We start from the raw sequence: 12,936 nt of genomic DNA, 5'->3' as shown, positions 1-12,936 counted from the left end.
AGTATCCACTGCTGTGAAGAACCTATAGTAGCCACAAATGCTTGCCCTTTTCCCTTAGAATTTGAGGAAGAGGAAGAAGATGAATCCTTCTTTGTGTAGGCAGATGGCAAGTTGATAGATTTGTTAACTCATCAACTTGCTTTGTGTGGCATTGATGCTCATCATGCCCATACTTCTTGCAATATGCACAAGTTGGTTTATCCTTCTTAGGTGGTGTCCCCTTCTTGAAAGAGGATGAAAAATCACCTTGAGATGGAGAGGATGATTGTCCTCTTTCCTGTTGTGGGTGTGACTTAGATTGCTTATTCTTCTTGTTGGAATCTTTGCCTTGACTTCCTTGATTCCCTTGATTAGCCACCAAAGCCTTGGACTTTGAAGACTTGAGAAGCCCCATGTTCAACAACTTAGATTGTTCCAATATCAACATTTCTGTGAAAGCATCAAATGAAGGCATAACATAGGAACTCCCCACTGTCAAACGATGAGTTTGGAAGCTAGACACAAATGCTGCATATTCTGGTGCAAGCTTGTCCAACAAGTTGAATATCAACTGAGCATCCTTTTTGTCAATTCCACAATCCTTAAGTTTTGCTCTTAGCTCATTTGCTTTGGTGACATAATCTTGGATTATATCAAAACTCTTGGGATCCAAGTTGGTGAGCTCATTGTCAATCTTATAACCTATGATTTCATCAACTTGACCATACAATTTTTGAAACATATCCCAAGCATCTTTGACTGTAGTACACTTTTCAATATAAAAGATTAGGTCATCTGATACATACTTACGCAAAGTTCCAAGAGCTATGCAATTCTTAGTGAGTCATTCTAATTGAGCATAAGGATCAGCCTTAGGATTAGGTCGCGTGAGACCTTTTTCCATTAATTTGCTCCAAACTTTAATTTTCCATGATGCATAATTATGTGGAGTTAAAGGTGGAAATTTATGAGGACTCATTGCAACAAAAATGAAAGAGCACAAGGAAAGAAAGGCACAATCACACAAGACACCCCCCCAAATTCACTTAATCAAAGAACCCCCCCCAAAAGTGATGATTTGGCACTTTATACTTAGTGCATGTACAATGGGCCACTTGCAAAAAATGGCAAAGTGGACTTCTGATTTCAATTTTACAACTGCCTCAACAAGGCCAAAAGAGACTCAAACTAATAATGCAAGAAATCTAAACTAAGATCCAAGCAAGTTACAAGTACCAAATAGGCCAAATAAGACCAATATCTAAAAGTATAATTTATATTTAAAATCTCTGAAATTTGATCATAGATTATGAAAGTAGATGAAAAAACATTCACTTTCAAAAAAAACAGCACCTGAAAAGGAGGTCGTATGAGCTCAAACGAGGCCTTTAAAGTTGCAGAATTGAGGATTAGACAGGTACAGCTGAGAGAATTCGAAAATTTTGAAACACCTATGCACCAAAACTAGAAAATAACCACACCACTGCGAAGAGCACGAAAAATTAGTCCAAATCAAAAAATATTGCACCCAAAAAGGAGCAAAATTGAGCAAGTTATGGGGCCTCCAAAGGTGACCCAAAAAACCAAACTGCTCAACGGAGAGGGGTCTAAAAATTTCCAAAGAAAATGCTGACTGGGCGCTGACTGGGCACTGCTGACTAGGCGCTGACTGTGTACTGCTGACTGGGCAGAAGGTGAGGATCCCAAAAATAAATTTCAATTTTTTTATTTTTTTTCTTTTTTCAAAAAAAATTTTCAAACTGGAAAAAAAAATTTCAGAAAAAAAAAAAAAAAATTTGAAAAAAATCCAAAAATTTTGTACCGTACCACCTGAATTGGGCAGAAAATTTCCTCCACACCCAAAAATCAATTTTCGCCAAAATAGGTTGAATTTATACTCGATTTTTATGGAAATGGCCTCTTGGACGCAATGGTGAGGACGAAAATGCTCTAAGATGCCTCCAAAAAATGCAGTCCCTCAAATCCAAAAATAGAAGCCTTCCACGATGTCTCCAAAAACCAATCAATGAAGCCCCAATGGCTTTGATACCATCTGAGATTTTGCCAAGATCAAGGGCACAATGAAAAGTATAAAAATAGAGACAAAAGAATGACAAGAACAAACTGTATTCTCATCAATATGAAAATGATCAACTAGATTCACCAATACAATGAATATAGGTCTTCTTATATAGGCAAGGCCATATGGATGTATGAGCACACAATCATGACATGTGGCTCAATGAGAAACAAGGGTAGGTAAGAAATACTAGGGGTAGGTAGGAGAAATAATATAATATTCCACAAGAGGTGGATGACCACAAAAAGTGGAATTTCTCCTACAAGCTCTATCCCTATGTGCACACTTCCCTAAGTGTCTCAAATCCAAACTACGAAGAGATGCATTATCCTAAGTTAACTTAAGTAAAGTGTAATAATATCCATAATGAATATTTATTTACACCAACAGTTTCTCTTGTAATAAGATAGGACATTTTTATTCTAGGTGTCCTGAAAGAATGTCAAGGTATGATAATCATGATAAATTTGAAAGGCATGATAGATCCAATAAGCATGATAGATATGAGAAGCATGATAAGTATGATAAGCCCTATAAGCCTAACCAGAAGTAAAAATATTAGAAGAGATGTTATTATGCTTCTAATGAAGGTGTGACAGATGAAGAATCCAAGAATGGGAATTTAGAAGATAAAATTGTATTTATTGCTATCAAGGAAGATGATCTGGTACCAGTGAATTCTACAAGCTTCATTGTTGAGGAGAAAGCTTTGGCTACTAAGATTGAAGAGAGAGATGAAAGGGTAATTGATAGTACTTGTTCACATCATATGACAGGTGATAAAAGAAAATTTGTGAATATGGAGAGGTATGATGGTGGTATAGTGACATTTGGAGATGATAAATCTTGTGTGATTCGTGGTAGAGGTTTTATTTCTTTTGATGGTAAACATAATATTGATGATGTCTTATATGTTGAAAGATTAAAGCATAATATTTTGAGTGTTGGATAGATGGTTGATAAGGGATACTATTTGCAATTAAAGAATGGTAAATGCAAGATTCTAAATGCCTCCGATATAGAGATTGCATCAGGGACTAAGACTAAAGGTAATATCTTTCACTTGAATGCCGGTGAGAAAATTTGTTTGATTGCTCATATAGATGAAATTTGGTTGTGGCATAGAAGGATGTGTCATGTTAATTTTGACTACATGATAAGGATAATTTCTACTCAAGATGTTAGAGATTTGCCTCAAATTGTGAAGCCTTCTAATCTGGTATGTAAAGAATGTCAATTGGGAAAGAAAACAAGAATTTCATTCAAAAGTAAGTTTTATACATCTAATAGTTTATTGGATCTTGTGCATACTTATTTGTGTTGTGCTACAAGAGTGAGAAACATGCAGGGTGATAGATATTTCATTTTGTTGATTGATGACTATTCTAGAATGATGAGGGTGACATTTCTAAGGGATAAATCAGAAGCACTAGAGAAATTCAAGATATTGAAAGCTAAGGTTGAGACAGAGACAGGGTTGAAGCTGAAGTGTCTGAGATCTGACAGAGGAGGAGAATTCACGTCCATTGAGTTTGATTCATTTTGTGAAAGGAATGGAATTAGAAGACAATTATCTACACCTAGAACCCCTCAATAGAATTTAGTTGTTGAAAGAAAGAACAAAACTATTTTGGATGTTGCTAGGACTATATTGATTGAAGGAAATGTTGCACAAACCTTTTGGAGAGAAGTTGTTAGCATTGTTGTTTACACATTCAACGGGGTGGATATAAAAGGTGATTTTGGTAAGACTCCTTATGAGTTATGTTTTGGTCATGTTCCTAGAGTTAGATATTTCAGATTTTTTGGAAGCAAATGTTATATCAAAAGACATAAGGATATAGGGAAATTTGATGCAAGAAGTGATGAAGGAATATTCTTGGGATATTCTACTAAGAGCAAGGCCTACTGGTGCTACAATAAGAGGTTGAAGAAGGTAGTGGAAAGCGCAAATGTGAAGTTTGATGAATGTCATGGAAAGCAGATCAAAGAATGTGGATATGAGATTGATGATCAAGATGTTATTTCAAAGCTTGTGCAGACTGAGATCTTAAAGCAGAATGATCTAGTAGAGACAGTTAATCCGGATATTGTTGATGTCGGCGAAGAAGTTCAAGACCCAAAGAATTAGAATAATCAAAAGACTCTTAGGTATGTGAAATTGAATCATTTAGAAAAATAGATTATTGGTGACAAAAACAAAGGTGTAATGACTAGGAGAAGGATTGCAGTTGAAGAGATATGTTTGATTTCCAAGATTGAACCTAAAGATGTTGTAGAAGCATGTAAAGATGAGAATTGGATCAAAGCTATGGAAGAAGACTTGAATTAGATTGAGAAGAATAACACATGAGAACTTGTTCCGAGACCCAAAGACAAGAATGTGATTGGCACTAAATGGGTGTTCCAGAATAAATTGAATGAAGCTAGTGAAGTGGGTAGAAACAAAGCGAGATTAGTATGTAAGGGATGTTCTCAGATCGAAGGAATTGATTATGAGGAGACATTTTCTCCAGTAGCTAGAATTGAAGTTGTTAGATTACTTTTTGTATATGCTTCTTACAAGAATTTCAAAGTATACCAAATGGATGTTAAGTCAGCCTTTTTGAATGGTGATTTGGAAGGGGAAGTCTACATTGAGAAACCAGATGGGTTTTCATTATCAGATAAAGAAGACATGGTATAAAAATTGAAGAAAGCATTATATGGACTTAAGAGAGACCCTAGAGTCTGGTATGCTAGACTAGACATATATTTGATGAAGTTGGGATTCTGTAAAGGTACTGTTGATAGTAATTTATACTTTAAGGTTGATAATGATAAAATTTTGATTGTTGAATTTTTTGTTGATGACATTATTTTTTAAGGAGATGATGATTTGAGTATGAAGTTTGTTGATGATGTGCAAAAAGAGTTTGAGGTGTCTATGATAGGTGAGATGAAATTCTTCTTAGGATTGCAAATTACACAGTCTGCTAAAGGGATTTTTATTACACAGACTGCTAAAGGCATATTGTAACCCTAATTTTGTAACTGACATAAGTCTTGATAAAAAGGCTAAGGGTTAGGGGTTTTCTATAGAGAATTTAATAGCATTTTGCAGTAGTATTGAGTTGCAAGGGATTGTTGGTTGTAATCGGTTTTGATTTATTGGATAATAATATTGTACTCTTTGTTTGGTGGATGTAGCTCGAGATTGGGTGAACCACGTTAAATATTGTCTCTTCGCTGTTATTATTTCTATGTTTTTCATTTTTTTGTTAATATTTATCTGCATATAACTGATATTTTTTGTATGCAATTCCTAATAGTTAGAAGTTAGGAGGAAAGGGACATATTTAAATAATTAATTAATTATTTAAATGAGGGGAGGAATTAATTAATTTAGAATTAATTAATAGGATAGGAGAAAAGATAATGAATTAAATAAAATAAAGTAAATTTATTTTATTTAATGGAGGAAGGGCTCAAGGGGGATTTAATTAATTAAATGGTTTTAAATTGTCCATTAATTAATCAAATGGGACCACAACCTAATTAATAAATTAATTAGCAAGGAGGGGAAGAATGCTAATTAATTAAATAATGTGTAATTAGTTAATTTAAAAGTGCTTAGGATAGAAGAATTTAAATAATTAAATTAATCAAATTTTAGGCGTCTACAACTAGTTACATCCTTGTACATTTTAATTTGTCCTTTGGCTATCAATACTTTTTCTATAAGTAATCTCATCTCAATGATCTTAATAAAAGAAGTGGGACATTGAATTTGAATTTGATAGCTTAACTCTATGTTTAGATTGTGGACAAACATTTCTATCATTTATTTTTTGGGTATGTGGTATGGACATTTACTTGCAAGTTGTCCCTATCTTTGCAAGAAATTAGAAAAGGATTCTCCATTCTTTTGTCTATTGTTACAAACATCTAACATTTAGACCTCATGTTCAATGTTATGGGAGAAATGAGCCACAAACTTGTCTACAAGTTTTTTAAATGTTTGAATACCAAGAGGTAGACAAGAGAACCATTCTATTGCTTGACCTCCTAAGTTGCATGGAAATAGTTGCATTAAATATGTCTCATTGTGAGTAACTTCCAAACATGCAACACAAAATTCCCTAATATGATCATGAGGATCTCCTTTTCCCATATACTTGTCAAATTTTGGTACTTTGAAATTGAGGGGAAACGGTATCATAACCAACCCTTCATGAAAAGGATAAGGAGACATGTCCTCTAATGACTATCGTTTTATGGGGGACCCGGTTTGTAAACCTACAAATTGTAGTTGTAAATCTTGGATTTGTTGAGTAAGTGCATCTAATGGGATATTCTCCTTTTTATCCTTCTTGTTTTTATTTGTTTCACTATCATTCACATGAATCATTTCTTTCAATTGTGAAATATCAAAATCCATAGGAAACTTTACCCCTTGTTGAGCAAGCATGAGGAAATATTTGTGTGGCTCCAAACCTATAACTTTTTCCATCAATTTATAAACTTTGGATCTTGTTGAGCAATAAAGATGTGTGCATCAAAAATGTCATCTTCTTCATCCTCACTAGAGGAATCATGTCCATTTTTTGAAGTTTCTTCAAAGGGACCCATTTCTTTTCTCTTTTTCTTTTGAGCCCTAGTCTCAACCATACAAAGTTTGTTTTATGATGTGATGGTGAATGTTGATTGGATGAAATGTAGCTTGGAGAATGATCAAGGTGAATATTAAAATTTTGGATGATAAGATATCTAAAGTGCTTTTTTTACACTTCTATAGAAAGGTAATCTTGAACCAAAGGATGATCTGAGGTAATTCAAGGGAGATGATGAATCTCACTAAGATATAGACTTTTTCAATATTTTTAGTATAGCTCCTAGATAAAGGATGATGAATCCCGATAAGGTAAACTACCCATATTGTTGTTGAAATGATAAAATCTCAGAAGCACTTTGTGAAATTCTTGCTTTTCTTTGTTTGGATAACTAAGCTTGAATTATTGGTGTGAATTTTTGAAATGGATGCAAGATGTCTCTATATAGTTTGTATGTTTCCTAAAATAAATTCTCAAAGAAAAAGGGTATCTAAATCTGTCTTCCTTTTTTTTCTCAAGACCTAGTTTTCTATCCTCTATTGTGGATGCACGAAAACAAATGTGCAAAAAGAGTAAGTATATGCACAGGAAAAATGATCATAAGCATAGTAAGAAAGATCATATGCATATGAAGAATTATCAAATATGTGGAATCAGGGTCTCTATGGATAGTTGTGTCAGTGACTGTTTTTTATCAGTTTTGTGATGTTTTTTCTCAATTTTCCTAAGTAACTAGTATTTTTGGATGATTTTTCTTTGTTTTTGACAAGACATAATAAACAATAAAACAAAATGGTTTATTTTCCTAAACTAAACAATGAGTGTATATTCAATGCTCACAAAATCCCAAGTTTTCATGGATCTAACACAATTGGAGACACATAAAATAGTTTATACACCTAAGGTGAAGGTTTCACTACAATACATTAGCCCACAACTTGGTGTTTTTTCGAATCAAGTGTGCAACACCTGGAATGGGTTTATTACACTCTCATCTTTGTGACAGGGTTTGATAGGTACCTCCTTTTGAGAGCACCCAATTTCCTCGGAGACACAATAAGCCTAAGATACATTTGGGTTGTAACCCAAAAATATTTTTTCCACTCAAGAAAACACATATGGTGAGTATCTTGGGGGAAAAACCAGATATGCCCTTGCACTAAAAATTATCACAGTGTTCTATCAATATGAGGGTATGCTTATAACTATAAGGTTTCTAATCACTTTTCAAGGGATGCACACCTTGCGAGCATCCATCAAGCCACTTAAGACTTTAAGCAACCCTACTAGGAGTATAGAATACCTCACATAAATGTTGGTACGAGGTCTCTGTTGGCATTATGGATGAATTGATTATGTGTTTCATTGATGTTTTGTCATTGATGTCAACACTAGTTGTTATGGTTGGTTATCGGCAAATAGGTTTTGGTTACCGGTAGAAGATCTAGTGTTACCGATAGAAGAGATTATCTGTTGGACACTTTCAACATGTTTGGATAAGTGAAGTATGTTTGATTACATGTGTTATATGCTCCATGAGAATGTTTTGGTCAGTTGGTTTTGACTTCATAATCGGATGCTATCATAAATTCTGGTAAACCCTTACCGACATTGGTTTAAGGCTTTACCAGTAGAGCTTTCATTGAGGAATCGTGACAGGATGCATAATTGGTGTTGGTGCAACTTCTTCATGGATTTCAAGATGTTGAAGATGTTCTTTGATCATGCTTCAACTGCTTGAAGATATTACTTTGGCGTAGTGGACCCAGAATAGGTCCGGTACCTATCTAGGTTATGGACAGGTATCATGCTAACATGTACTCTACACGTTACCGGGATGTTTCGAGATGATTTATGGATTTGTTATTATTGTTTTGGTCTTAAGATGACATGGCATATCATTGTAATATGGAACTATGTAATGATCCTATTGTAATATCTTTTAGGTGGCCAACCTAATTGGTTTAGGCCTTAGGGTTTGTATAAATAAGAGGTAGAAACTCTTTGTAGAGTATCATGGTTATTTAGAAGGTCATGGTCAAGGAATGTAATGTGTGAATATTGTAATATCATTCAAGCAGAGGAGTTGGTCGATCATTGGTGATCAAATTGGATTCAAAAGAGGATTTAGTCCTCCGACATTGAGCTTAACCGGGACTGCAATCAGTTATGGTAGATGCTATTTCTAGAAGTTCACTTTATTGGATTGTTGTCCATTTACCTTGAGATGGTTGTAGCCTCTCTGTAGTCAGTGAGACTCTTTTGTAATGAGCAGTACACTCTAGGCAATGTGCCTTCCTGCAAGTGCAGGCCCCTCATTGTATCACATACTTTCTGCAGAAGTATCATCTGACTGTGGGTAGGCTTCCCACCATGGTTTTTCCCTTTCTGGGTTTTCCACGTACAAATAATGGTGTTATGTGGTATGGTTGCTTTGCATTGATTATCTATTTAATTGTTAAGTTGTATTGTTTACCAGTATCTGTTCCTACCGGCATATGTATGTGCTTTATCGGTACTTGATTTGTTTTAAGTTTGTATTGTGGATTACAAATTATAATCTATTAACAAATGATTCACTCTCCCTCTTAGTTGTTCACCAGTTATCCTAACAATTGGTATCAGAGCCTTGGTCCTCTTTTATAGAAGCTTAACCGCTTGAGGTAGATCCTATGGACACTAACACTTCTAATCCACTGACAACTATTTTCAGAAGAGAAATCCCTAAGCTTGATGGAACAAATTATGGGATATGGAAAATTCAAATGGAGACTCATCTTAGATGTCTTGGAAAGGATATTTGGGAGATCATTCATAAAGCATACACACCTTATGATTCAGCATCTGGAAATCCTACTCCTGTAGACTTGCATAAGAATATTGAAAATGATTGCAGAGCTAGAGAAGCCCTCTTGTGTGCACTTACTGATCATCAGATCATGGGATTGACTGATAAATCATCGGCTAAGGTTATGTGGGACAAATTACAAACTCTTAATGAAGGTGATCCTACTATCAAAATTGCTAAACTTGATGGTTACCAGGTAAGATATGAAAACTTAAAGATGGAAGATAATGAGAGAATTGTTGAGTTTACGGAAAGAGTAAATGAGATTTCTATGAGAATTCAATGTTGTGGAGGATTTCTAAGTGAAGATGAAATAGTTTCCAAAGTCTTGAGAGCCCTTTCATCGGCTTACAAGATGAAGGCAACTGCAATTAATGAGTTAAGAACAATGGCAAACTCTTTAGTTAATAGAGACATTTTGATTGAGAAATTATCTGCTTTTGAGCTTGAAGAATTTGGATCTTCTAGAGTTGTAAAGTCTGAACCTACTTTTCATGCATCATCATCATTATCTACCAAAAAAAGTGATTGGAGAGCCCTATATGCAAAATAATTGGAAGACATGAGGAAAGAAGATGAAGAACTTGAACAACTTGAAGCCTTATTTGCTAGAAGAGTACCTAAAGGACCAACTAGAAGTAAGTATGAAGGAAAAGCACCTTTTAAATGTTTTGCATGTAACAAGATTGGTCATTTTGCATCTAGATGTCCTAAAAGGAATGCAAGGTTTGAGGAAAGAGTTAAGAAATATTTTAAGCCCAACCAGAATAGATATAGATTCAAGAAAAGTAAACAATGCTACATAGTAGATGAGGAAGGAGTAACTAATGACTCTGGAGATGAACCAACAGAAGACTTTGCGAGTGGATCTGGCAATGAAAAAGAATGCGTTTTCTATGCTTTGAAGGAAGATGAACTGGAACTAGCTATCAAGAATGAAGAAAAGGCTCTGGTAGCAAAAGTTGAAGATAAGGATGAATGGGTAATTGATAATGGATGCTCACATCATATGACTGGAGATAAAGGGAAATTTTTGTCCCTACAAGAATACAATGGCGGTCAAGTCAAATTTGGAGATGACAAAACATGTATGATAAAAGGTAGAGGTATTATTTCTCTAGATGGTAAGCATAATACTGATAATGTCTATTATGTAGAAGGTTTAAAGCATAATATTTTGAGTGTTGGTCAATTGGTTGATAAGGGTTTTCAACTTCAGTTCAAAGATAGAAAATGCAAAATCATTAACAAGACTAGTTTGGAGATTGCAACCGGTATTCAGACAGGAAGTAATATCTTTCACTTGAACACTGGTAATAAGACATGTTTGATTGCTCATATTGATGAGAGTTGGTTATTGCATAAGAGGTTGTGTCATGTTAATTTTGATTGTACTTTCAAGATCAGTTCAGCTAAGGCAGTTAGAGATATACCTAAGATTATGAAGCCTCTTAATCCGGTATGTAAGGAATGTCAATTAAGAAAGCAAGTTAGAAGTTCTTTTAAGAGCATACATGATAAATCTAATGATGTACTTGATTTGATTTACACTGATTTATGTGGTCCAACAAGGACTAAAATCTTTCAAGGCCATAGATCTTTCATGTTGATTATTGATGACTATTCTAGAATGATGTGGGTGACCTTTTTAAGGGAGAAGTTTGAAGCTTTTGAGAAATTCAAGATCTTTAAAGCGAAGTTTGAAACAGAAACTAGATTGAAAATCAAATGTCTAAGATCATATCATGGCAGTGAGTTCACATCTCGTGAATTTAACAGTTATTGTGAGACAAATGGAATTAGGAGACAGCTATTTGCACCTAGGATTCCTCAGCAAAATGGAGTAGTGGAAAGAAAGAACATAACCATTTTGGATGTAGCAAGATCTATGATGATGGAAGCCAAATTGCCTCATATCTACTAGAGAGAAGTAGTAAGTACAACAGTCTACACATTCAACAGAGTTCATATCAAAGGTGAAACCAGTAAGACCCCTTATGAACTATGATATGGACATACACCTACTGTTAAGTATTTCATAATTTTTGGAAGTAAATGCTATATCAAAAGAGATGATTCAATTGGAAAGTTTGATCCTAGATGTGATGAAAGGATATTTCTTGGGTATTCAATTTAAAGAAAAGCATATAGATGTTATAACAAAGATTGCAGAAAATTGTTGAGAGTGCTAATGTGAAAGTGGATGAACACTACAGAAATCATTCTATATCATATGACAAGGACCCAGCAGTGGAAATGATCATAATTGAATCGACAATGCCTCAACCGGTACAGGAAGCTAAAATAGTTATACCGACACAATTAGAAAATTCAACTGTGACTGATGATCAGAGCAGTGAACCTGAAGTTCAGAGGACACCAAGGTATGTAAGATTAAATCATTCTGAAGATCAAATTATTGGAGATAGGAACAAGAGAGTTATGACAAGAAGAAAACTAGCAAATGAAGAGGTATGTCTTATTTCTCAAGTTGAACCAGAAACTATTATTGAAGCTTGTAAGGATAAACATTGGTTAAAAGCTATGGAAGATGAATTAGATCAGATAGAGAAAAATGAGACTTGGTCTTTAGTTCCCAGGCCTAAAAATAAGAATGTTATTGGAACTAAATGGTTTTTTAGGAATAAACTAAATGAGGATGGTCAAGTTGTAATAAAAAAGGCTAGATTGGTTTGTAAAGGATATTCTTAAATGGAAGGAATTGATTATGGTGAGACATTTGCACCTTTAGCTAGAATTGAAGTTGTTAGACTATTTCTTGCCTATGTAGCTGATTAAAACTATAAGGTTTATCAAATGGATGTTAAATGTGCATTTTTAAATGGTGAGATTGAGGAAGAAGTTTACATTGAGCAACCTGATAGATTTTCACTGACAAATGATAAAGATATGATTTGCAGATTGAAGAAAGCTTTATATGGTTTGAAACAGGCTCCTAGAGCTTGGTATGCAAGGTTGGATAAATATCTTTTGAAGCTTGGTTTTACTAAAGGCAGTGCTGATAGTAATTTATATTATAAGATCACTGATAACGATATTTTTATTATTGAATTATTTGTTGATGATATCATTTTTGGTGGAGAAGATAAATTGTGCATGGAATTTGCTAACAACATGAAGAATGAATTTGAAATGTCCATGATTGGTGAGATGAAATTTTTCTTAGGTTTGCAGATTACTCAAACTAACAAAGGCATTTTTATTTGTCAAACTAAGTATCTGAGGGAGTTGTTGAAGAAGTTTGGTATGGATAATTCCAAACCGATAAGTACTCCTATGGTGACAAGTGAGAAATTATCTATCAAGGATACTTCTACACCGGTAAATCCAACAAGGTATAAGTCTATGATTGGTGGTCTGTTATATCTAACTCAGAGTAGACCTGATATTATGAATGCAATAAGTATTGTTTCAAG

This window comes from Cryptomeria japonica, chromosome 9, assembly GCF_030272615.1.
Source record: "Cryptomeria japonica chromosome 9, Sugi_1.0, whole genome shotgun sequence".
Classification (NCBI taxonomy): Eukaryota; Viridiplantae; Streptophyta; class Pinopsida; order Cupressales; family Cupressaceae; genus Cryptomeria; species Cryptomeria japonica.
Note: the sequence above shows the minus strand (reverse complement) of the source record.